We start from the raw sequence: 25845 nt of genomic DNA on the forward strand, positions 1-25845 counted from the left end.
AGTGCTCAAGTAGGAAGATACTTGAGAAGAGAAAGCTGGAGATATTTTGGTCACAGGCCCCAGTAGGCCTGGTGGACAAGGCAAAGGGTCTTGAACTTGATCCTTGCAGCCACTAGGAGCCAATGGAGAGATTTCAAAGCTGGAAAGATGCGACCCTTGGGCTTGAGGCCAAGGACAAGTCTTGCAGTCCTGTTCTGGATGAGTTGCAGAGAAGAGGCTGGCAGATTTAAAAGGAGGCTGTTACAGAAGTCAATCCTAGAGAGAACCATAGCTCTAGATACAGTGAGCTACTGGGGGAAGGAGAGGGAAGGGAGAATACCTCTGAGGAGGTGCACTTGGTAGTTCAACTTTTTAGAGATGTTGGAAATGTGAGGAGAGAAGGAGAGAGAGGAGTCAAAGATAACCCTGAGGTTCTTAACCACAGAGGTGGGAGCAGGAGGAGGGCCAAGATAGACGGCCAGAGAGTGGTGGGAAAGAGGGGTGTGGGTGAGCTGATGAGGAGGATCTCTGTTTTGCTTGCATTCATGCAGAGATCATTGGTGGTGCACCACTCCTGGATTGTGGTCAGACAATCCGGATGAGAGAGGGAGAAGAGGAAGCAAAGGGGAGCCTGAAGGCGATCTGGCTGTCAACTGTGTAGCACTGTTAATTGGGGCAGAGAGCAGAAATGTGGTGGGCAAGAGGTGCCAGGTATTGATTGAACAGCCAGGGAGGTTAGACCCATAGGGAACACTGCAGATGGAGAGTGAGATAGAGTAGAGAGGAAGGACCCAAGTTGGACCTGGGAGGGTCGGTCAGAGAGGAAAGAAGTCAGCCAGGCCAGAGCTTGATCAGTGATACCCAGGTTATCACCGAGTCGGTTGAGCAGGATGGCACGGTTGACCGTGTCAAAGGCAGAGGAGAGATCAAGTAGGATAAGGACAAAGGGGAGATTAGAATCAAGGTTAGAGAGCAGGTTTTCACAGATGTTCAGGTGAGCAGTTTCTATGCTTCTGGCTGCTCTAAAGCTGGATTGGTGGTCATGGACGCAGCCAACAGATTCAGTGTGAAGAGCAAGCTGGGAGATGTCCAGCTTCCCCAGGAGTTTGCCCAGGAAAGGAGAAATAGAGATCGGGCGATAATTAGACAGAAGGGAGGGGTCGGCTGAGGGTTTTTTGAGAAGAGGGTGCACAAGAGAGTGCTTAAGAGGGAAGGGGAAAGTCCCTGAGGTGAGAGAGTGGTTGCAGAATTCAGCCAGGGCTGGGGCAAGGGTGTCGATGTGGTCCTTGATGGTTTGGGAAGAACAAGGAAGCACCTGTTTAGAAGAAGTTTTCATAGATCGGACTTGTCTTGAAACCTTGTCCGGGGAGAAGAGAGGAAAGGCCAAGCAGGGACGAGGGGTGGCCGCAGGGGGGACAGAGGAAGAGGAGAGAGTGGCAGGAGGAGCAGGAGAAGTCGAGAGGGTGGACAGGATGTCCTGGGTTTTAGAGATGAAGTGAGAGGTCAGGACTGTACAGAGGGCCTGGGAGGACACAGGAGTGGTAGGGACTGTGGAAGGATTGGAAAGCTTGTTGCAGATTTTAAAGAGTTCGGCTGAGTTGTTCGATGCCGCAGAAATGCAGGCTTGGATGTGAGCTCTCATCTTGTTGAGGACAGAGAGTCTGTATCTCCTTTGGAGCATGTGACAGGCCGTTTGTAAGAGGATGTACAGGAAGCCAACTATTTCCTCTCAGCCACCCACACTTGTGTTTAAGGGTGACAAGGTCTGAGACGTACAAGGAATTGCACTTGATTTTAGGCTTCATACGAATCCTCATGACATGCACAAGTTTGTCGAGAGTATCGGAGATGGCAGAGCGGACCAAAGAAAGGGCTGTGTCAGGGTGTGAGTCAGTCAGAGGTAAAGGAGGGGGAGAGAAAGATGAGTTGAAAGCCTCAACTGACACATGCTTCATGGTCGAATGACTGAGCAGGTGGGTGGCAGTGTGGGGGTATGCTTGGACTGAGGAGTAGAAAGTGGTCATTCCAGGAGAGAGGAGTGGTGAGAGGTTTAGAGAGGGGGAGGTCAGAGGAGAAAAGAACATCAAGAGTGGGCCATGTGGAGTGAGTCGGGCCAGAGGGAAGAATAGAGAGAGAGAGTCACAGACTTCACGGAAGAGTCCTGTGGTGGGACACGAAGCATCCCGGTGGATGTTGAAATCTCCAAGGAGGAGGAGTTAAGTGGTCGAGGCCACTCCTCAGACTATCGAGCCCAATAATGCAAAATGAAAAAAACATCTAGCTTTGTTGATAATACACACTTTATCTTTGGGTTGCAGATTTCCAATGCTCTTATTGACTGGAAATGAGAAATGACTGAATAGGGGGATTCTGTACTTTGATTTCAAATTTGTAAAAACGTAAATGTTCTGTTCATTGTCTCGACTCCAAACATATTTTACTGGAGAACCTGTATCTAGATTTAGCATTCCCCAGAGTTGTCCTAGTGATGGGATATCTGTGGGGTATGTGATTGCATGGTGGATCGAAAATCCATCCAGCAAATCCTTGGGCCATTTTTCCAAATGGAATTTTAGCTACCACCATTGCAGTTGTGTGACGTGAAGGCCATCTAAACTCGGTGTCTGCTGAATTTCAAGTTTTATTCTTAACTCTCTCTTGACAAAAGTTTAATTTTTCAGTGAATTTTAATGGTGTTGTTATGCTATGTCTACTTTGGGCCACACTAGCCATGACCTTAGCCCATTGCCCGTGGCCACTGTCAATGTTGCAACAATGTCTTAAAAAACTATAAGACTGTGACCTATCAACTCACCTTAACTTGCTCTCAACTAAAGGGTTTCACTGAATTTCAAGGCTTTTGTTATACTATAGTTTTTCAGTGCCCGCTAGCCATGGGTTTGGCCATGGCCAGTGACCATGGCCAATGTTGCACCAACAATTTCAAAAGAGGGAAGACCACTGACCTGTCAGCCAAGGACCAAGAATCTACTAAGGACCTCATGATCCAATGCCATTCAGTCATTTCCATTGGGCCCCCAGCCATGGGCGATCGTCTCAGTTTCCACTAGCCACGGGTGTGTCCATTGACATGGCTGTGCCTATTGTACATGTTGCACCAATTCTTCCCAAAAAAACATGACCCTCTGCCTAGTTAATCTAAACGGTGTAGGTTAAATGCCTGTGTGTTTTTCACCCTCTTCTTATTCCCTTGCTATTTACATGAGAACCATCCCCAAGTACTCCAATTCATCAGCTAATGAGAAAATGCAAGAAAAGTACAAAGTATTCCCCATCCTCACATGGAGTAACAATGTGTCTCCATCATCTTATCATGGTCCCCACTGACCTCCATTGTGTTTTCCCTCCCTGACCCTCTCACATTACCTTCTTTCACTCTGTGGTATCGGTGCCACAGTTTCTTTTTGCTTACATGCCTTGCAATGTTGCCATGGTCATCTCGGAAGATTCCCCCAAGATTCTTGCAATAAGACACAAATCTTCTGCCCCAAATGGTCCCCCCAGCCCACTCCAACCCTCCAACTTCACATGTTGTCCTCTTCCCCCCTTGCCTCTAGCCTGATATGAATACACCCCTTTTCAGGTTCCCTCAGTATTAAAAAGGGAATTGCTTGCATCATGCAAAAAAATAAATTCAGATTTTCATTTTTGAAATGCCTCTCAGCCTCTCTGCTGCAAAACAACATGGGAGACATATAAATATTTTTTTTTTCAGATGCAGGGGGAACCCCCTTCTCCACCAAATAAATTCAAAACTATTGGACTGATTTACCCCAAAACAGCAGAAGTAGCAATATGTGTCCATGTTGTTTCTTATTTGGTCCAAAACCAACTAGTAGCTTTTGCGATATATGTATTGCATCAATGCACTGTTTCTCTATGGGGACATTAATGGGAGTAGGCCAAAAACAGAGGTTACTTTTGTTATCTTAATAACTTTTGCACATGCTCACACATTGTTCCCAAAATGTCTACTTTGGTGGCTTGAGACAACATTATTTTTAGGAATATTTCATCCAAATCTATCTAGTGAGTCAACAGTTATTAGCATTAGAATTTTGGAATACGTCTAGGTACACAGGTTTCACCTTTGAAATAGGAATGGCACAGAAAACATTCTGGATCTTTGAGAGAGTTCAAGGGTTCGATTTGTCTTTGAGGGGGTCAACCCTTTTTCACTCATCTCCCTTGGAATTCCACTCCCTAATCCTGGCAAGCTAAATCTCACATTAGTGCTACCGAATAGTAATCCCCCACTGTCTAATTCCTGGTTTCTGCTAATGATGGCTCCATAAATGCACATTATCTAAGCTTCCTCCTGGATTTACTAGCTTCCCTTAATCTAACGAAGAGTTAGTTGGCTGAAGGGAGGTGGATAGTACCTTACACTCGCTCTCTGGTCATCAGGCTGTTGTAATCATGCTCACCCACCACTTTTCTTCTACACCTGCAACCACTCCCCTTCAGCTTACACCTCCCACAAGTTCCCAGTTACTCAGATGTTTCACATCTCCTACCCTCGCCTCCCCACTTTGATTCTATCACTCTTCCTCATTCACTTTACTACCCCTCTTCTCCTCACTACTCTCCTCCACTCCCAATGCTACTCTCTAACTACTACTACTCTCCTCCTCCAACAACCACTACTCTCCTCCTGCCACCACTGTTGCTCTCCTCCTCCAACTACAACTACTCTCGTCCACCCACCACTACTACTCTCCTCCAACCTTACTGCAAAATACACCCTCCTTCCTTTCAGTCCCATTCCATTCAGATTAATTCCTTACACTAGCTTCTATTCACCTGCCCACCTGCCACCCAAACATGCATGCTCACACTGCAGAGCCACTATCACTCCTAAACCATTACCGCATCTGCTGCACAAATCTTCTGCGCAAGCTGCTGCTCTCTCCTTTCTCCTGCTCATCTATTGGTCCACTTCCACTTTCAATGCTGAACTCAACCGAAAAAACCCACAAGTCTTGCTTCCTGTTCCCTTCTTGAATCTCACTCCTTCTGTACTAATTGAACTGTTGTCTCAGTTCACTCCTGTTCTCTTTATTCCTCCTGTGAAGTGTATGTGCATATGGAAGTCTTCAAAAGGGGCCAAAGCCCAACCCACTCTCTCTGTGCAGGCATGCCAGGTAGTGGACATGGCAATGTTTCAATGTTGTAGTTCATGTTTAGAGCCCCACTCCCCTGGACCACCTTGATAAGTTTGGGAAATAGTCCTTAGCCCCCTCTTAGTTTCTGTTGGTCTAGGCGAACACTTAATTCTGGTGCATAGTTGCCAGCGGATTCCGATAGTCCCACAATGTGAGTTCCCACACTGTAGTGGTGCATGGCTAGTGGGCATGGTCTTTGGCCATGTCCACTATCCATTTTAGAACACTACTAGACCAATATCCATGGCCTTTGCCCATGGCCAGTGGGCATGGCCTCTGGTCATGCCCACTGTATATTTTAAATCACTCCCACACCGCTAGCTATGGCTTTCAGCTGCACCAGCTCTCCATTTTAGAATACTACCAGACATCTAGATATGGCCTTTTGCCATGGCCAGTGGGCACAGCCTCTGTATATATTAGAACACTATCAGACCACTAGTTATGGCCTTCAGCGATGGCCATTGGGCACAACCAAAGGCAGTGCCCATTTCATATTTAAAAACACTTACAACCCACGGCTCAAAGACGTTCATAAATCGCAGACTCCTTTTTACCGGTTTTGACAGTGGGATTATTCTGTATAAAAGATAGCATGCTTTGAGAACTCAATTTCCTGTAGGTAGGCAATGCAAAGTGACATGAAATAATTTGCCATGGATCACACTCTTTGGTTAAACAGTGTGCTACAAGCCCATTTTATTCCCGGCCGGTCTCTTGGTGAATGTTGTGATACATCGCACAACCCCAACCAACCACATTTAAGCAGCACAGAAAAGGGAAAACAATGACCGGTTGCAAGAATAATTTATGCCCAGGAACCTTTGAAATGTACAAATGTAGCTCAATTGACCTTCCCCTTAGAAGAATGTGCACAAGACAAAATAGCTTTGGATTGTTAAAAAAAGTAATGAACACCAGAAAAATAACTTGAAAGAGGAAATGTTCCAATAAATACACTAGCAAAGTATAAAAGGTGTATAATTAAATTAAAAGGTGCTCACCATTTAACCCCAGCAATCTGTAGTGAAATATTCCCTGGAAAACAAAATCCCAATACGAGACAAGTGATTGTGGTCTTGTGAGTAAGTGTCTGCACTAGGAACATGACAACCTGTGTAAAATCCTGATAGCCAAAAACTTGAGCGAGCTTGCCAACCTAAAAAAACAAGGGGTTGTGTCCGCACTCTGAAAAAGGGTTATGCTGTCCACCCACATGTGCCCTTCACTTGAGCCCTGAAAAGTAGCCAAAATCAGTGGAAAATAACTGCACTAGTGTCAAGGATTGCAACCTCTCTTTGCACATCCTGGCCAAATACTCATGACTTACTTGTCCTCTCATAATTTCCACTCCTCACCCCCATGTCTGGCTTTCAACAATATTCTATGAGAGCCCTGGAAACATAGACAATCTTTAAACCAAATTGGGGCAATATATATATAAAAAAAAAAAAGTTTTATTATGAAGTTTTTTAGAAAGATTTTGGATATTGTAAAAGTTATATGTATTTAGATATACTTGATTTTTCCTTTTCTTTTTTATACTTACACAATTGTATAAATTGCATATTTTAAATTTCCCTTTTTATGTATAAATAATATGTGTAAAGTTTGAATTTTTCAATCTATATCACATTAAAGTATTATATATATATATATATATAATTATATATATATAATTATATATATATAATTATATATATATATATATATATATATATATATAATTATATATATATATATATATATATATATATATATATATATATATATATATATATATATATATATATATATATATATACATATGGATTTACAATTCTCCATGTATTAGCAGCACCTTACCCAGAGATAGCTGCTCTTTTCATGGCAGCTTGATCTTAAGAGTGCAGTACTTTCCAAGACTGACAGTAGCACAGTCTACAAAAATAATGTGGATGCTGTGTGTTTTCTTAGTGTGTTATAAGATATTTAAAACTAAGAAAACACCAGCATCCAGGACTGTGGACTTTCTCCCATTTGGGACCACCCCGCTTAGCTTCAAAGCAAGGAAGGGGCCTGTCCTCTCAGGCCATGCTGCTCTAAGTGGTCTTGTAGCCTGAGTTCATTTGTTAGGAAATATGGCCTGGGGGAGCAGGCCCTTTCCTCATTTTGAAGCTAAGCAGACTTGGTCCTGTTTACTTCATGGATGGGATTCCCAGATGCCTATCATGTTGGCACACCTGTAGATGTAAAAATATATATATACATATATTTATTCACTTTTTTATCTAACTGCGGCCATGAACTACAAATACCCTCAGTTATACCCGTGGTTATTATTTTCTACTTCTTATACCCATGGTTATTGGGAAAAACAGCAAAACCATAACATGCCCTTCTGCCCGCCCTGACCCTAACCAAGTAACCTTCTCATGTGTGCCTGCTCCCCCACTCCAATGATAGCCTCCTCAACTCCCTTGCCCTCCCCTATTCCCCCTTAACACTCGCTATTTCTGTGATGCAGTTTGTTTTGAAATGTCGGCTATTTGCAGATATTCTGTCTGATAGCCGAGGTTAAAGAAAAGCTTTGTCCCTACACCTCCTCCAACTCTAACATTTTACTTGGTGTCATATTACACCCCCACCTCTCCCTCACCCCTACCATGAAGGCATTTCTCAGTTTTTTCACCTGGAAATGCCATTGTCCTGCTTTTTTGTTTTCAGCTCACCAACGTTACAGCCACAGCTATCTCTCGCATTGAGAAAAAAAGAAGATGGTGGCTGTTTGTTTATAAACACCTGTTTTTTGGCCAATTTACCAGATATAAAACTATCTATTTATATATGTGTGTGAAAGGGAACATGCAAACAGAAGAAATGGCCAATCGAGCTCTGAGAGCAAAGAGAGGCCAGTAACTAATCAAACCCTTTATTAGATAATCATACTAAGCAACCATAATATAAAAGAGCCCAGGCCAATGCAGTATATATAGCTGACTGGATTATAGACCAGGAAGCAGATTGTGGAGTGAAGTAATGTGTGAGTTGGGGAGCTGGGTCAAGGAAAAGCCGATATTGAACAGGAGAGTTGTTTCTGGGAATTCCCAGAACATACTTATGCTGGTTTTATGTTTGGCAGTTTTTTATCTTTCTCCAACAGGTTTTTTACCGAACAATGTTCAATTAAAAAACGAATTGACATATAAAAAAATTGTTGTGGGGTTCCCCCAAGCACCATTCCCCTATTATTTAATCCCTAATCACCAATCCCCCCTACTCTTTATATCCCCTTACCCACTCCACTATATTTTTCAATTAGTTTTTCTGTAGAAACATTTTCAGTAAAAAAAGAAAATCGAAAAAAAACTGGCAATGAAACATCATTGAATGACTTATGCTACTTATGCTGGGGGCAGCAAGAAGGTTTGGTGGGGCCTAGAAATATATTAAGAATAACCTACTCAATTGGGTCATGTGGGCAACCACTCCAGAGGGTGAAACCCTGTGGCTATTTCAAATTTTTGAGGACAAGTTGCCCATAATGGTTTCTGTCCTAGCTTGTCTACAGAAAACACTGTCCTTTCTGTACTAAACACTATTCTTCTGGCCTGCCACCTTAAGCAGTCATCTATACTTGTATTACTTGATCTCAGCACTGCTTTAGAGACTGTGGACCATCTTCTTTTTCTTTCTACACACGCCTCTTTAATGTTTTTTGACACTGTTCTTTAATGGTTCCATTCTTACTTATCTAATCACTCTTTTGTTGTTTCTTTGAAAGGGCCTATCTCTAAGTCACTTCTTCTTTCTATTGGAGTCCCTCAAGGCTCTGTTCTTGGACCTCTCTTATTTTCCCTTCACACAGTCATTTTGGCTGCCTTGATTCTTGGCTATGGATTTCAGGTGCATCTATGTGCTGATGACACACACATCTTTATTTCCCTCTCCTCATTCAATAACTCTACCCACTAGAAACTCTCTTCCTGCCTTTCTTCTATCAAATGAATGGCCACATGGTGTCTTTGTCTTAATCCCAAAAAGGCTGAAATCATATTCTTCACTGCCTCTGCTACCTGCCTTTCTTCTCCCCCATCTATCCCCCCCTTCCACTTTCTGTTAGTCATCAAGTGAGCAATCTTGGGTTTATTTTGGATTGTTTTCTTTCTCTTTAGTCCCAAATTGCCACAGTTCAATCCTGTCCTTTTTTTTAGTATTAGGAGCATTTCCATAAGAGCACTCTTGCAAACTATCATATATTCATGTCTGAACTATTGTTGTACTTTATGTGTCAGCCTCCCTAACTACACTATTCTTCCATTATGCTTAATTCTATATTCCGCAGTGAGAATTCCTGTTTGTCTTCCTCCGGTCTCCAATATCTCCTCTTATCTGTCATGTTTTCACTGGCTCAAAGTGGAACAAAGATATGAATTTCAGTTGTTATATCTTGTTTTCAAGTGTGTTCATGCATTGGCTCCACCATATCTCTGTTCTTTGATGTCCTTGTCTCATCCATCCTAAGATATTAGCTTGGCTTTTCAATTTCTTTTATCTGTTCCTCAACCTCCTTCTGCACCTTCATGTGTCTGTTCGTTTCAACTATCAGCTCCTACGCTTTGGAAGGGACTTTCCTTAGATATTCATTCCTATCCCACACTCTGTCTTTTCAAGAAGCATCTAAACATGGATCTGCTGCACGCTGTTTTCTTAATTCTTCTCTATTACAAATTGAGTGTATTTTCATGTTTTAGTCTGCTATTCTTCATATTTTTTTATTTGGATAAAAGAGCTATATACATTTTGTAATAAAATAAATAAATACACCACAGCTGAAAAGAAGGTTTGTCAAGCCTGACAGGGGCCACATACCCAGGCCATGTTGGAAGTCAAAGGCCACCAATATCTGAGACAGTGACAGCTACAAGCCTTTTGGGGGCTCACTTAAGCAAAGGAGAACAAAGAACCCGTAGTGAGATCCTGCCCAAGAGGGATACCTGTGGCTGGTGTGTGAGAATAACTTCAGTGTGAAACACTATGCCACAGGGGGACCATTCCTGCTGCAAAGTAGTCACAGGTATCCCTAAATCCAGATTGAGTGACACATTATGGCTCCTAGGAGTTTCCTGAGTCTAGAGCATCAAGACCCAGGATGGCAACAATGATTTAAGAACAGGAAAGCATGATGTGCCACTTTAAATACCTAGAAACTGTGATTAAACAGAAGAAGGCTACAGAGTGAGGTGACCTTCAGCTCATGTAATTATAGTAGGGACCACAACCTGGACTGGGACTCTTGGTCCTCTTTGATAAGAAACTGACTTCTGATAGTTTGACCCAACTCCCACCCCTAATCCTATTTTCCAATCACAGTAGGTGGCTCTCTGCAGTCAACAGCATTCACAGCAAGGTGACTGCTATGCAGGATACTGGCTTAAACCAGCCAGTGTCCCTGCTTGCTGTTTCATTATTTCAGTGTGCCAGCAGATGCATCCTTCTCATGGACATGTCACTTTGCCCGGTAAGAGGATTGTTTGGATTGGTGTCCATTGCATTCCCTTCTACAGGGTATCTCCAGCATGGGTGTTCTTTTAAAGTTTATATGGTTTACCCACCTGCTGGGTGCCTATTAGGAGTTTAGTAGAAGATATTTTTGATTGTATGATGTATGTTTTACTTCATCATGTGTTCTATTGACCCTCAGCGCATGCTCCTATTAATTGTAAGTCAGATATCCATAGTACAGATGAGATGGAACAGTTTACTTTGAAATATATGTTTTCTTGGCTCTGGCAAATGACTCTGCTATGATTTTATTTAATTTTAAAAGGTAATTTTCATATTTTCTTTAATTCAGAGAATTTTCTCAAATCAACCTATGATCGATTTTTGTATTTACGTATTACCCTTTCATATTGCCTAAATTGTGTTGGTTGATTGGATTGTCCAGGAATGGATTATTTGTCATCTTCAACAATATATATCAAATTCATTTACTGGATTCCATTTTATTTCCATCATTGGTATGTCTTTCCCCCTTGTTACATCCATCACTTACTTTAAGGCTATATCTCCATTTATTTAATGTTCCCCCACCTCTCGTTAGTTCCACAATATAGAATATTTGTGTTTTATTGGCTTATAAATGCTTTTCTTTTTCTAGGAAGGTGAGAACATTCACTATTTACTTACCTTTTAGATATTTTAACACATTGGCCAGGAATTCCATTTTGGATTTCCTGATTTATGCTGATTCCTTACTCCCTTTCTGATCCAGGTTTGCCTCTTGACTGGTTTTTATCATCTTTTAATTATTTTTGCTCTTTCCTCTCTTGTCGTCACCACTGTCACATCTAAGACAGCACAATTTTTACAGATGTGTTCTTATACGAAGGTTTCCCCAGGGTTTTTTGTCTCACTCTCTCTTTTCATTTTGAGAGAAGTCCTATTTTCCTGCTCTCACATTATTTTATTTTTAGAATTTCCATGATACTTGCCCTAACTTAGGGCTAAATAGCAAAATATTCACCACACTCATTAGGAGTATGGTGATGTAGAAAAAACGTGGCTGTAACGGAATAACCACCAATTTTCCTGTTCTGCCATAGTACAAACTTGGCTCTGGAGTGGATGATTTACCTCCAGCATCATGCTGTAGTTAAATCCTCCCACTTTCCATGGTAATTTCGCCGATTGTGCCGATTTTTGTGTATTTCTGCCAAAATCCCCCATGGAGTCCTCCAAATTTAATGGGAACGAACACTGCTACCACAATGTGTAATCCAGGGGTAAATCTGCCAGACTAAGTGGCAATAATGGTAATTCTGTTGGGCGGTATTGCAGCAAATTTACCACCAGATAACCACAGTATGCGAATACCCAAATACACTCTTTTTGCAACTTACAGGATGCACAATTCTGAAGCCACGTCTTTTTATTTTCAAATGCACATTTTAAATATCCCAAAAAAATAATCAAATAGTATGCAGATACCATACCCATTAATACCCTCTTTTTTCTGCGAATAAACTATTCATTTTGCTATGTATTTTATCAACTAGATTGTAACTATTCAACAGTGTTTTGCTCTAGAAATCCCAAATGTCAATTCTCCAACTTCGCTGTGGTCCGGTCAATCTGAGTTGTGTCCCTAGTGTAGCTCTAAGACTGCCACCCTTTAGATAGTGGTTTATGCCAGGCATGAACTGAATGAAACTGGGGCTTTTCAGCTTGTTCTTCTTGATCTTTTGGTGGCTTATGAAACAGTCAAATATGAGGATTTAGTGAACACCTTATCTTCACTGGTGGGCCTATGTTGACCTCTGCTGGCGTTATCCTCCTCGCGTCTTCATAGTCATTATCAATTTGTTTAGGGTTGATCTGCCAGGCTGGGCCCTCAGCCCTTATGCTGTGGTGTTCCACAGCTATTGATTATATCTCCAATATAGTTTAACATCTACATGAAGCTGCTTGCAGGCCTGGTGTCAGGGATGTGCATTGTGGTTTACCAGTATCATAACAACACTCACGTTTACCCTTGGTTGTCATCTCCTGCTGATGTTCACCACATATGGATATCATGGCACTATTGAGGAAATAAGGTCCACAGTGTCTCCTAATATGTACTCCTCAAAAACTGAATTTGCTTTGTTATCTACTTCTTACTCTCTGCCCTTGCATTTCCAGGAGTGGAATTTCAACTGACCTGGTGTCCACTTTTAAATCTTAGGGTTTCACTCTTGATTCATAACTAAACTTTAAATCACATATTTCTCATCTCTCATAGTGCTGTTTGTACAGTTGTCCCCACTTTGGAAGATCAAAACGTGTATTCCTTACCCAGCTTTTTATTCACCCATTCAGGCATTGTTTTTTTCTAATCTTGATGGATGAAAATGCAGTATTTGTGGGCCTTCCTTCTTCCATTGTGGCGCCTCTTAAAGCAGTTTTACATTTTGTTGCCTGACTAACATATGACATTAGAAATCTTTAGCACATAACCCCCAACCTATTGTTTTTAATTGGCTTCCCATTCATTCTAGATCACATTTCATGATTTAGCTGCATCTGGTTGTAGGCCAACTGACCTATTTGCCATATATGTTATGCATCTTCAGTGAGTCTACAGAGAATAGTGGGTGGCTATCCTATATTGAGATATTCCTTACTTTAAGCATCCCCTTACTTTTGCTCAGGCATTTTCATGTGCTGCCCCTGGTCTTGGAATGTTCTACCCCTTTATACTCAGTTGCTAACATTGTAACCCGAGTTCAAAGCTTCGAAAACACATGTTTCTTTTATTGCTTGTTTGTATGGTTATGAATTGTACATTGTACTTAATTGTTTACTTTTCCATGTATGGTGTATGGTTTCAATCAGGCAAGTGTATATTGTGCTTTAGAATTGTTAAAATGAATTAATTTGTTTTGTTTAACCACATCATGATATTCCGAGATGTTTCCACCTTGTGCATACAATACCTCCAGCCCATACCCCTGACCCCCAGAACCTGGGAGAAAGGGTAAACTCTAAAAAAGAGACAATGAGGACATTTCAACGGAGGACCAAATTAGGTTTAGAAACTGAGAAACTTGCTCTTGAATTGGGCTTGTTTTATCTATATTTCAGTGTTTTTGAGGGGTTACAATATATAGCATGTGAGTGAATGTAGTATGAGTGTTTGCTCTATGACTGTATTAGTGTATGGCATATGAGCAATATGCTTCACATTTACTACATGTATGCATTCGTTTTCACAGGTATAGGAGCATACATGTACAACATCTTTTAAATATACCTGTATATTTTCAATAGAAGGAATACATTGATTCTGAGCTTTTGACGTAATAGCATAACAGCATGTGGTGTAAGTGTGTCATAAAAGTGTACTGTAAGGGCATACATGGTAAGAGTTTGTCTGGTGTGTGTCATAAGATTGTGTGTTGCAGGAGTGTGTGGTTTAGGAACGTGTGTTGGAAGAGTGAGTGCCAAAGGAGCATGTATAATAAGAGTATATGTCATAGGTGCTGTGTTGTAGGTGCATGTTATGGTACACTTGTCGTAGGTCTTCATATCATAGGTGCAAGTGTTGTAGGAGCACATTTTGTAGGAGCTTGTGTCGTAGGAGCATGTGTTGTAATAGTGTTTGTCACAGGAGCATGTGTCGGAGGCACCCATGTCATAAGGCCACATGTCATAGGAGCACATGCCATAGCAGTAGGTGTTGTTGGAGTGTGTTGTAGGTTTGTATGTGGTAGGAGCACATTTCATATGAGCATGTGTCATAGGAGAATGTGGCATAGGAGTACCTGTAGTAGGTGGGCTTGTCATAGCTGTGTGTGGTAGGACTGTGTAGAGAGATGCTGGTAGTGCATCTTAGCGAGCATACATACTGTTTCAAGGCAATACTGTTGTTGAGGTAAAGTGGGCCTCTTTGTACATGCAGCAGTGTGCAATAGTTAATGTTTTAAAGTCAATGCAGGCTTTGATGGGTAGCCAGTGCACCTCTCACTATTTTCTGAAATGTGATCTGATCTACGTTGGCCCAAAGCAGCATGTAAGGCTTTGTTCTATAATAATTGGCGTTTGGCCAAGTTAGTTGCTGAGGTGCCCATGAGGAGTACATTGCAGTAGTCCAATTTGCTGATTGATGTGAGCTTTAGAAAGAGTAAGGCAGTTGCTAATGGAGAGGAGTTGTCTTCTCAAGGAGTCAAGTCTGGAGGTGTGGGCTCTGGCTGAGGCAAGTGCATTGATTTGTTTAGTCCTGGTCATCTCTGCTTCCAAATGCACACCCGGCATTGTAACGTGCTACAGGACTGTTATTGCAGAGCCGTCAATGTAGAAAGTGGAAAAGGCTGTGTCTAGTCTTCTGAGCCGGTAAGGTGAGCCTACAATGAACAGTTGAGTTTTGTCATCGTTAAAGCAAGGGTTGTGGGAGGCCATCCAGTTTTGGATGGTACTGTAGACTTTGTTTATGGTGTCAGAGTCACAAAAGTGGTTGCCAGTGATAGGGATGAGGATTTGGGTGCCATTTGAGAAATTGGTGTAGATGATCCACAGGGAGTTCAGAAGATAGATAAGGTGTTTGGTGTAGGTTTTGTAGAGGGTAGATGAGAGGCAAGAGCTTTGGGGGACACCCACGGGCACCAGAATGAGATCAGTGACTGCATCACCAATGAACACACTTGCGGTACATTCACTGATGAAGTATTTAATCCAGGCTGTGGCCTCTGATGAGAAGTAGATGTGCGAGATGAGATGTTGGCAGAGGATATCTATGATCCCCTTGTTTCGTCATTATGGGACTTCTGTTATTTTTCCAATGCTGAATTCAGCATTTTTGTCAATTGCTTTTTGTTCTTTTTCATTCTTTTCTACGGAACCCATTGGCAGAGGGTATCATCGTCTACAGGGTCAAACACCACAGAGAGATCTAGCAGGAGAAGTATAGCTAAGTTGCCTGTGTCATGCATGTAGTCGATTTTGTTAGTAGCCAGGGTAGGATTGAGTAGCAGTTTCTTGAGGAGAGGGGTGAACCAAGCTGATTGTTTACTGGTGGGAACCTCATTGGTTGGAAAGGAAGTGTTTATGAAGTCGGTGATAATGGGAGTCAGAGTGGGTTCACAGAGCTTAACTATATGTACTGGGCAGTCATCACCCTTACAATTAGAAGGTTTCAGGGAGAGGATGGTTTTTAGCACTTTCTCTTGTGTGATTTTGTATGCAATTTACATCTCCTGAAAACCAACATCATAGTCAGCTTTGATTTTGAGGTGGGTTTTGAGATGTAAACTGCATCATGTATCCACTATGAAACTCATATCCTTGTTTGCACAATTTGTATAAAAGATGAACTTTCATTACATCAAAATCAGCCCTGACATTGATGTGGGTTTTCAGAGGTAAATTGTGTAATGTATGCACTGTAGAACTCATTCAGCCCTTTTTACAGTGCGCAAACACGAATCACATTAATTACATCTCCTGAAAACTGACGTGAAATTCAGAGAGTGTGTAAAGTACATATTCTTTTTTTTAATTGTATTTATTTATTGTGATTTGGTTTCCAAATCCTTACACAAAAGTCACAATTTCCAAATATAAAAGAGATGAGAAACTTTAAACCATTAATTCATCAACATTTATTCATAATCAAGTTTCATCATAAGAAGAATGCATGTTCCTTTAAAGATTAATATGGGTCATGGCATCAGCTCTTAAGAAAACACACCAAACCAAAGTGTATACTCATACCACAGCACTTTGAGGAAGCAAGCAAGTGCTGTGATAAAGAAGTTGTGCCTTACCACAACAGGTTAATATTAACCATGACATTACAGATCTAAAAGACAACACACTCATTTCATATATGGTTCTTCTAGCATACTGTACAGTTTTTTATTAAAGTGGACACGTGCAATAATAATAGTAATGTGTCTACACACAAACACATGATTCGACAATATTTCGCACTGGTCTGTCCCATATCATTTAGATATATGCCAAACCAACGTTCTCTGTCCTCAACAGTTTTTGGCCAATTACATTTGGGGATGTTTCCATGTTTCACTCCGAAGTTTACAAAGTCTGCACATTCTTTCACAGGGTAAAATGCCCCTGCAAGGCCCCATTGTGTCCAAGGTGCAAAAAGCATTAGGTCAGAATCTAAGGTGCATCATACGAATTACAGGGTCATGAAATGTGATTAGGTACTGGGGTATTGTGTACATTATTCTAATTGCTGTTCTGTAATGCTCATAAACATTTTACTAATGTCATTTATCATGTTGTTTAACATAATCCCATAAAGCCACTTTAGTTTTTGTTTTGTTTGGGTTAACGATTAGCTCTTCTAAATTATAATCTGTAACATCCAACATTGTCATGCAGTATCCATACAGCTTTGCTAGAACTGGAGCACTATCAGCCTTAAAAGCACTACAGAGATCATACTTTTGTGTAGCAGGGTCAGGATTTTATAGAATATCATCATCTTCCGGTATAATATAATAGAGTGAATGGATTGCAAACCTAACTCAATTATAATTAAGGAAATTGTAAAACATTTGAGGCAGATGTAAAATTCTCTCCCATAAAAAGAGCACTAATTTGTCGAAGGAAGTCTGAATCAGAATAGTGAGAATTTCTAATCCATACAGGAGGCTGGGAATTACCTTCGCGTTATAATATTTCAGTAAAGGCTAATTGAGAAAGCACAACATTTTTTGCTAGAACATCCCCATTTTAGCTGTTAAAAGTATACATTTTGACTTCAGCATTTCGAGCATGAGTTTTGGTTTCCTTCTAGAATGTAAGGGGAATCCCAGGTAGATGAGATGGTCTGCAGCGGCTAGTAAGATGCTAATTAGATACCAATTAAACTTGGTGGGTTTCCTACTATTCTTGTAAATTATCACCAATGTTTTATTCCCATTGATCTTCAATCAATTACTATTCACGTAGTGCTCCAATGCCAAGATCGATCTTTTTTAATTCTATATGTTAAGTCAAAGATCATTATGTCATCGGCATAAGCTAGCACGTTCAACACTAAGTGGCCAAATCTGGTTGGAATGAAGTTGTAGCAACCATTTCTGCTAAGGATACATTGAAGAGGCAGGGTGCCAAAAACGCATCCCTGCCTCAGTGCCAATGAAGTATTCATTTTTTTGGTGACAATTCCCACTATATTTAAACACACTTACACTGTAGTGTTCATATCTAATGCAATCAAAAGGTTTAGAGGCCCTCCTGGAACACCCCAATTATATAATTTACTCCAGGGAAAATTTCTATTTACCAAATTGAAGGCTGGTGAGAGATTGATGCAGGCCACGTACAGAGGTAGACCATGTTTTGTAAAGGCCTTCTGCTGTAGAAAATGCAATGGGAAATAAGAATAATTAAGTTGCCATTGTTGTTTGTTGTGATGAAGTATTTGGTGACTTTCGATGGAGAGAGGTGGAATAATTTTAACATGTATATTACTATGTGGTGTGTATATGTTTTTTAATGTTTGTATTACTTGTGCTCCAACAAGAATAATATATTAAAATTATATTTTTTGATAACACTGTTTGTTATTGAGTACATAGAACACAAGATGCAGCCCATATTTGCTAAGTGGCTGTTTTGAGAAATTGTTATCTGAGGGTACATCTACTGTTTCATATAGAAAAGTGTTTGTGTTCCTTCCTCTGGTCAAAATATATGCTGTAGAAAATGAACAATGCTCCAATTCAAAGTACACCCAGTGCCGGGTCCAAACCGAGGTTGGTACATAGACATGATGTTTTTTTCCTTGGTCCAAAATTCAAGAATCTTTAAAATTCCTTGGTCCAAAATTCAAGAATCTTTAAAACTATTGAAGAGAACATTTTACTTGTGGAGTCCAGAAAAGCAATCAGACAATAGTTTACTGGATCCTCCTTCAGTCCTTTTTTATAAAATGGGATGATGAAACTTTGTTTCCAAGTTTTTGGGAATGAGCTTTTACTTGTTATATCTGTACATAGTTCACATAAGAGTAAAGAGTAGAGCCTTGGGTTAGGTTTCCAAGAAGGATTACTGAGGCCAACTGGTCCAATAGCTCGAGAATGTTTTGCCTTTAATATTATATGTTTGAACTCCTCAGTGGAACATTTCTTATTCCAAAAGAGTAAGCTCTGTTTATAAAACTGGGATTTCTCTGTTTCTTTATTATTACATTTCCTTGAAGAATAGGAAATCCAATTGTTTACGTGAACATGAATTATCTGAACTGCTGTCTGTGATTGAACTCGTCGATTGATTGTAGACCAGAAGCTTTTTGTATTGTTTGGTATCAGAAAATCATAAACTCTCTGTCCTTCATATAAAGCCCCCTCTTATTTAATGTTAACCATTTTGCGTAGTGCATTCATATCATACATTTTTTCATTCTAAATTCTGGATTTAATTGATCCCAGATTTTTCTTAGATTATGCAGATTACGTCTCAATTTTGTTCCCCTATTATGTATTATTAAATGAAATGCTGGATGCTTTGATGACTCAAATAAATATAATTGGTTAGGATTCCTTCTGGTGTCTATTTCATGCATTTTATTTCTAATAATCGTATTAAAATTTCCTGAATTACATTTCACATAACCTTTTACTAACAAGTCAAACAGCTTCATGTTCAACTGATTATGTAATTTCCGGGACACTCGAATCTGGTTTCCAAAGCTGGTGGTCTCAAGCTGGGTCAAATAAACAATATGAATATGGAATATTGAGGGCAGTTTGATTGTTAGGTCTAGTTGAGCATGATCACTATTCTCCTTTCAAACAATAAATATATAGCAAATTTGCTTTGATAATGCGCTTGTCTGACATTGATATATAGTCTATAGTGTTGCAGCTTGACAAGCGCTTTATCAAAGCAAATTGGATCAGGTCTTCGCCTGCTATATTGGCATTTATCCTTCATGAATCCCATGTGGCCATCATTGCAGCTCAGGCTTGCCCTCTTTGTTTGGAGCTGGCCATTGGATTTGATAGAACAAAATCATCCATACCATCGCAAATAAGGTCACCTGCTATAAGCACTTGATTAGGTTTGCTAGTGCTATACCAGGCATTTAAGTGCACCATAATCTGAAAGAAAAGTGTTGATTGTGATGTCTTGACAGGGTTCCAATACACACTTATAAATAATGTATGGATGCCATTTCATATAACACTCGCTGCCACAAAGGTTTCACACCTAGTTAGACACTCTGTTACCTCCGGGCAATAAGAATTATGAAAACCAATTAACAAGCCACCCGATGGATGGCCCATTGGGCATTTAACTGCTTTTTTAAATTACTGAGTATCCATCTGTTTGTGGTTTCACAATTAACCAAACCTCTTGAAGAAGAAATATGTGATATGTAAACATATTGCAATTTAGTTTAGGCCCATTTGTGAAGCTGGTGTGACCTCTGGTGTTCCATGAAAGGACATCCAACTTAGTGTGGTTAAAGATGTTTCAACCCTGCCACATTCCGCACTTAGTAAATAATACGGCTGGAAGCCAGGACCAGTTATTTGTGTCCTCTCTATCTAAAGACTTGGGGAGCACTACGAGACCTACTTGAACCATTGCTGTGCCCATACTATTCATTGTGCATATGATCGGCAGATATTTCGAGTCCAATGCTTTAATATTAGTGGGTCCAGATAGCGTTGACTCCAGTAATCGCTGGGTGTATGCAAGGCATGTAAGCGGAAACACATCAATCCCTACAGATAAAAGAGCTTCTATTTCATTAAGGATGAGGTTATATATCAGCCTCCACTTTAGATGAATAATTACAGCGTCCAATGACACTGCATCTGCAGACTCTACTTGTCCCAAGACTCTAGAGTTGAGTAACCTGAGCGCTGGGATGGAATAGAACATTGACACAATCATTGATTGATTTAATATTGTGCAACTAAGTCTTTAAGAATGCATTAAAACCCCAGTCTCAAAGAGGAAACTGTGCTATTTGATGTAGAACTCACTCGGTGCTGCATAATGGATGCAAGTTAAAAGTAGACCTTTGGTGCATTGTGGTAAGCTTTTTTTCTCACAGTTTGTCACTATTGCAGAACTGCAATGATTTAAAGTAAGCAGGTTTTTAAGTGTGCCAGGTTGGTCATTTTACCCAGGATGGTTTTGTCATTTTAAACAGGTTTGCTACATTCTCCTCCACATTTCAATTATCCATTGAGTATGTTGTTAAATTTAGGAGAACCGTCGATGGTGGTGAAGTCGGCATGTCAGTTTCATGAATATTCCCCATTTGGTCTATCCTTTGTAGAAACGGCACTATCGTAGAAGTATTTGGCATTACTTCATTGTTGGAGAGGACTTTGTTTGAGGTCAAATGTGATGTTTCATACGTTTTTTCTTTTGCTTCCTCTGCTTTTTTCTTTTCGTATTTTGTGCTTCCATCAATGGATTGGAGGAGAAATCTATATTTGATATTACTTGTGCAGACTCCCCTGGTATAACCATATCATCATTTTTTCCTATGTTTATGGACCATAAACATTTCCTAGAGTTTCTTCCTCTGTCTCCCTTAATTTTGACTTGCTTTAGTTTAGATAGACATAATGTTCATCACACACAAAACATACGTGTAAGGTTTGTACGATCATTCTGTTCATCCATTGTATGCCTCCAATATTTATGAAAGCTCACATTAAAGCCACATCTACGTTTGGTGTATGTTTTCAATACATGCAAGGAAAGCATTTGAGTTGTACAGTTCATGTTTGTATTCAATGTGCAGGTCCTGAAAACTGACCTCAAAGGCAACCGAGACTTTCTTATGAGTTTTCAGGCGATCTAAATGTAGTAATGCACTAACTATAGCACTCATAGACATTTTTGTACAGATTGTGTGCATTAATTACATCTGAAAAGTGCCATTAACGTCACCCTTGACTTTCATGTGAGCTTTCAAGAGATGTAATGACATAATGCTTGAATATGCCACTTTATATAGCTCTAATGAAAGATGTCCATTCATTGCATCTCCTAAAAACTGACATCAAAATCAGCCCTGACTTTTATGTCAGTTTTCAGATGTAAAGTGCGTGATGAATGAACTGTAAAACTCATATGCCTCTCATACAATGTGTACACATTAATTACATTTCCTGAAAACTGACATCAGCCCTGACTTTCATGTAGATTTTCATAAGGTGTAATGGCGTGATATGTGAACTGCAAAACTCATACCCTCAAACAGTTTGCATGAAAAATGTATATTCATTCTGGGCATGCGCCAAATGTGTTGTATTTTAATTTTATTTGTCTTAGGCACTTATGGTCACGGTTCAAACCCTTGTTCTTTTTCTGTATATTTTTGGGACGCTTGTCAAACTGAGACAAACACCTGGGGAATTGTGGTGCTCACTCACGTGTTTTATGTGATGTTCTTTTAATGATGAGTGAAGACATCGTGCCTCCTACAGATAGTGCTGTTGTGGTTAGCAGCAGTTAGTGCTTACCTTGTGGGGCATACATTACAGGGAATGCCAAACCCGTGTTTCTGCATTTAGGCATGCAATGATTACTACTGCAGTCATAGTTTGATGAAGTGGTCGGGTCAAAGCCCAAAGAAGGCTTTTCAGCCAAGGAACATATTTGTTTTGTTGATTAATAGGCGACGAAGGTAGAATATAAATGTGATCAGATCACTTCAAATCAAAGAGGAGTTGAGGCATCTTTTTTGTTTAGATTTTCTTTTGCCAATCCATTTCAATAATCAAGAGATGACCACCGCAAGGGTTTGCAAGGGTTTACACGAAAGGGAAGATGCCTGAATTCGCTTCACTTGATAGTGTGCCCACTTAGTAACTGTGCTCATGTGCAAGTCAGGTGAGAGTGCTGCATCAAACGTTATTCCCAGGTTGTACGGTTCTCTCCTACAAAGGGAAGGAAAGGGAAATAATCCATAATCTGAGTTCATTGGGCTGCTTAATACAATGGGCCTCATTACAAGTGTGCCGGTCCGGTAACAATGGTGCCAGTACAGCCCCATTGTTACCGGACCGACACACTCCGAGTTCCTACAGATTGATGTCTGACATTGTTTTTATTTAATTTCAGATGTAGCTAATTATCACTGACTGAGTAGCCAGTTCTGTTAACATCGAAGGGTCAGAGGATTCATGCAAACTTTGAAGAAGGGGCGTAAGGCAGTCTTGGGACACTCTAAACGTGACTATTTTGGATAATGATCAAAGCAGCCCCACCTCTGCGGGGGCTTTCATTCTCAGGTGAATGATGGAATACAATCATGGTCAGTCTATTTGAAACTCATAGAATATTATTGGCAACATAGTAGTATGCAGTAGTTCACTATGGAGGGGGGATTTTGTGTTGTCAAGTAGGATTAATTTACAGCCCTGGCTTGGGACCCTCACAGTGAGGGGATATCCCCTTACTCAAATGAGGAATCCCAACATGTATGTAAAAATTGCAACCATGTGTTTCTTACATACATTGATGCATATTTGTCAGCCTATAATCACAATTCTCTTACTTGTTACTGACATGGACGTGATCCACTAGTGGATCCAGGTATTGGGGACCTCTATCATAAAGAGCTGACAATGATTCTAATGTCCCATTTGTACACAGGATTTATTCCTCCAACGTGCAACAGCAGGTTGCAACCAAATCAAATGTAATGTAACCTAAAGTGATGATGCTTTGCACACCTCGGTCATTTTAGAAGCCTTGTTTTGTGTGGTTCTGATAGAAAGAGAGGGCATGAGGTATTAGTGGGATATCAGGCATAACACATTTGAATCCTGAGCTGTTGGTGTATGTCATTTGGAAGTCTTGAGTACTGGGTGCCAACATGATTCTAAGCTATTTTATCCAGAGATATTTGATCCAGAGATGGTGTGGGGAATCCGGGTGGAGTGGGGGCACTGATACTATTATATCTGGCTGCTACCTTCGACACGGTTGCCCACTCTGCCCTGCTAGTCCATCTGGCTAGTGCAGGCATATCCAATCAGGTGCTTTTATGGTTCAACTCTTTCTTGAATAATCATGCCCAGTCTCTTTCTCTTCACCCTGTTTGCTCCAAACCAGTGCCTCTTACTTGCGGGTTCCCCCAAGGCTCTGCTCCATCCCCTATTGTCTTTAATCTCTACATTCAGCCATTGGTTGGGCTTATACGCTCCCACAGCTTCAGTTGCTTCTCCTACACTGAAGACACCAAAATCTTCGTTTGTCTGGATCTTGCTCAGCCTAGTATGGCGCCTAAGTAGAGGGGTTGCTTGGAGGCTGTGAGGTATTGGATGAGCAACAACTTGTTTAAATCGAATGGGGACAAGACAAAGGTATTGATGGCAGGCTTATCCTCTTCTTCTTTCTCATCACGTTTCTCCCTTTGGACTGCTGATTTTTGGCCGAGTGCTCTTGGCCAGCCTCCCACTCCGGTGGCAGCAGTAAAGTATGTTGGGGTGAAACTCCTCTTGTCTCTCTCTCTCTCTCTCTCTCTCTCTAAGAGTGATCAGATAGCTTCTGTATATCAGAGTGGACATTTTAAATTGAGGCTGCTTCATAAGATCTTACCCTTCATTCTATCTCAATTTCATGCCCCGGTAACTAATTTGTTAGTCATGAATGGGGTGAACTATTGCAATTCACTCTACCTCACTCAGCCGGCCTATTTGGTATGTCGACTGCAGCTGCTTCAGAATGCAGCAGCAAGAGCTGTGGTGCATGTTTACTGGAGGGCGCATATTTCTCCAATTCTGCATAAACTGCTCTGGCTTCCGGTTAATCAGCGTTTCCAGTTTCAGTGCATGTGCATTGTTCACTGGGCGTTCTTCAAGACTGTGGATGAATATCTTCAGCTTAATTTCTGTCCCTTCTGCACCTTCATGGCCTTTACGTTCTCTATCTTCTCTTACCATTCTAGTCCCACTTTTTTGATGCTCACGTGTTTGAGGTCTGGCCTCTCTGTGACCGTGACAAAACTATGGAATACGCGTCCTTTACCACTACGTGGCATTGTAGAGCATCGTAGTTTTCAGCACGCTGTGTGGACTTTTCTTTTTTAATCTATTTGTCCCTTTTTGCATCTTGATCTCTGGGGTAGCACCAAGATTCCATTAATTTGGCAAATGTTTGCGCTTAATACATTTTAATAACATAACACAGTGGAGATCCCTATAACAATTGTTTAAAAGTCAGCACTGTCAGACAAGTTAGTCAATGGAGTGGGTGGACAGATAATAGAGATAAAGAAGTGAGCAGTGGCACTGCTCTGTGAGGATAACAGATTGCTGCCATATGTGAAGGCGGAAACGTTTTAAGAGATGAAGAAGTTCGTTTTTATTTGAGGTGGAGCAGGTAAATGGGATTAGTGAGCACTCCAATCATAATTGTTTTAACGCTAGACTGAAAGGTTTGAGTTCTAGTATATTGTGAATCCAACATGGTAATTCTGTCGTGCTATTTTCAGGATGCAGAGTTTCTTTTCATGGGAACGACAATAAACACTGACTCGCCTGAATTTGAATGCTCACATTGCTTGATTATCAGAGTTAAGAGCTTAGCTGCTGAGCTAACTTGCTGAATTATGTTCAGGTCTAAGCATACAGAAAAGTGCACTGTGAATAGCAAATCCTACCAGGAATGCAGAAAGATGGCATATCAAGACAAATAGAAAATTGGTTGTCATATTTTTCAGATTTAGATAATAGACAGAAATTGCTTCTTTTATTAGCATAATGATTTGATTTCATAAACAGCCTTTGATGAATACAAACTCTTTTAGAAAAATGGCTCTGTCTTTTTATTTTATTGTTTTGTTTAACGTAAGAAATAGTTTTGACCAGAAGAACATTTTTTAGAAAATATGCCATATCCTATTTATGACAGAGAATAATGGTTCCTACTTTGGAAACATTGCTTGAATTGTTGCTTTTTTTAATACATCTTTGGTTCACATTAAAACGTATTTGGCTGTCTATTGGTTAGTGTGTTTTTCTTTTTTGAAACACTTGTACTTAACATGATCCATCCCATCCCATCTGAGTGCTACTGCAGGCTGCTCTTGCCATAAACCCATTACATACAGCCAAATCCTTAGATCCAAAATATGTATAGGAAAAGGCATATGCATATACTGACAGACTGACTGACTGAAAACAAACACATAGGGTACTGCGCCATT

General features: G+C 40.5%; 1 protein-coding gene across 1 annotated transcript in view; it reads right to left on the reverse strand.

Annotated features, from left to right (window-relative positions):
- LUM (lumican) overlaps positions 1 to 25845 on the reverse strand; it is a 102463-nt gene that overhangs the window by 4429 nt on the left and 72189 nt on the right. The gene's annotated exons all lie outside the window — the stretch shown is intronic.

The sequence above is a fragment of the Ambystoma mexicanum genome, chromosome 12 (assembly GCF_040938575.1).
Source record: "Ambystoma mexicanum isolate Mex_15411 chromosome 12, UKY_AmexF1_1, whole genome shotgun sequence".
Taxonomy (NCBI): Eukaryota; Metazoa; Chordata; class Amphibia; order Caudata; family Ambystomatidae; genus Ambystoma; species Ambystoma mexicanum.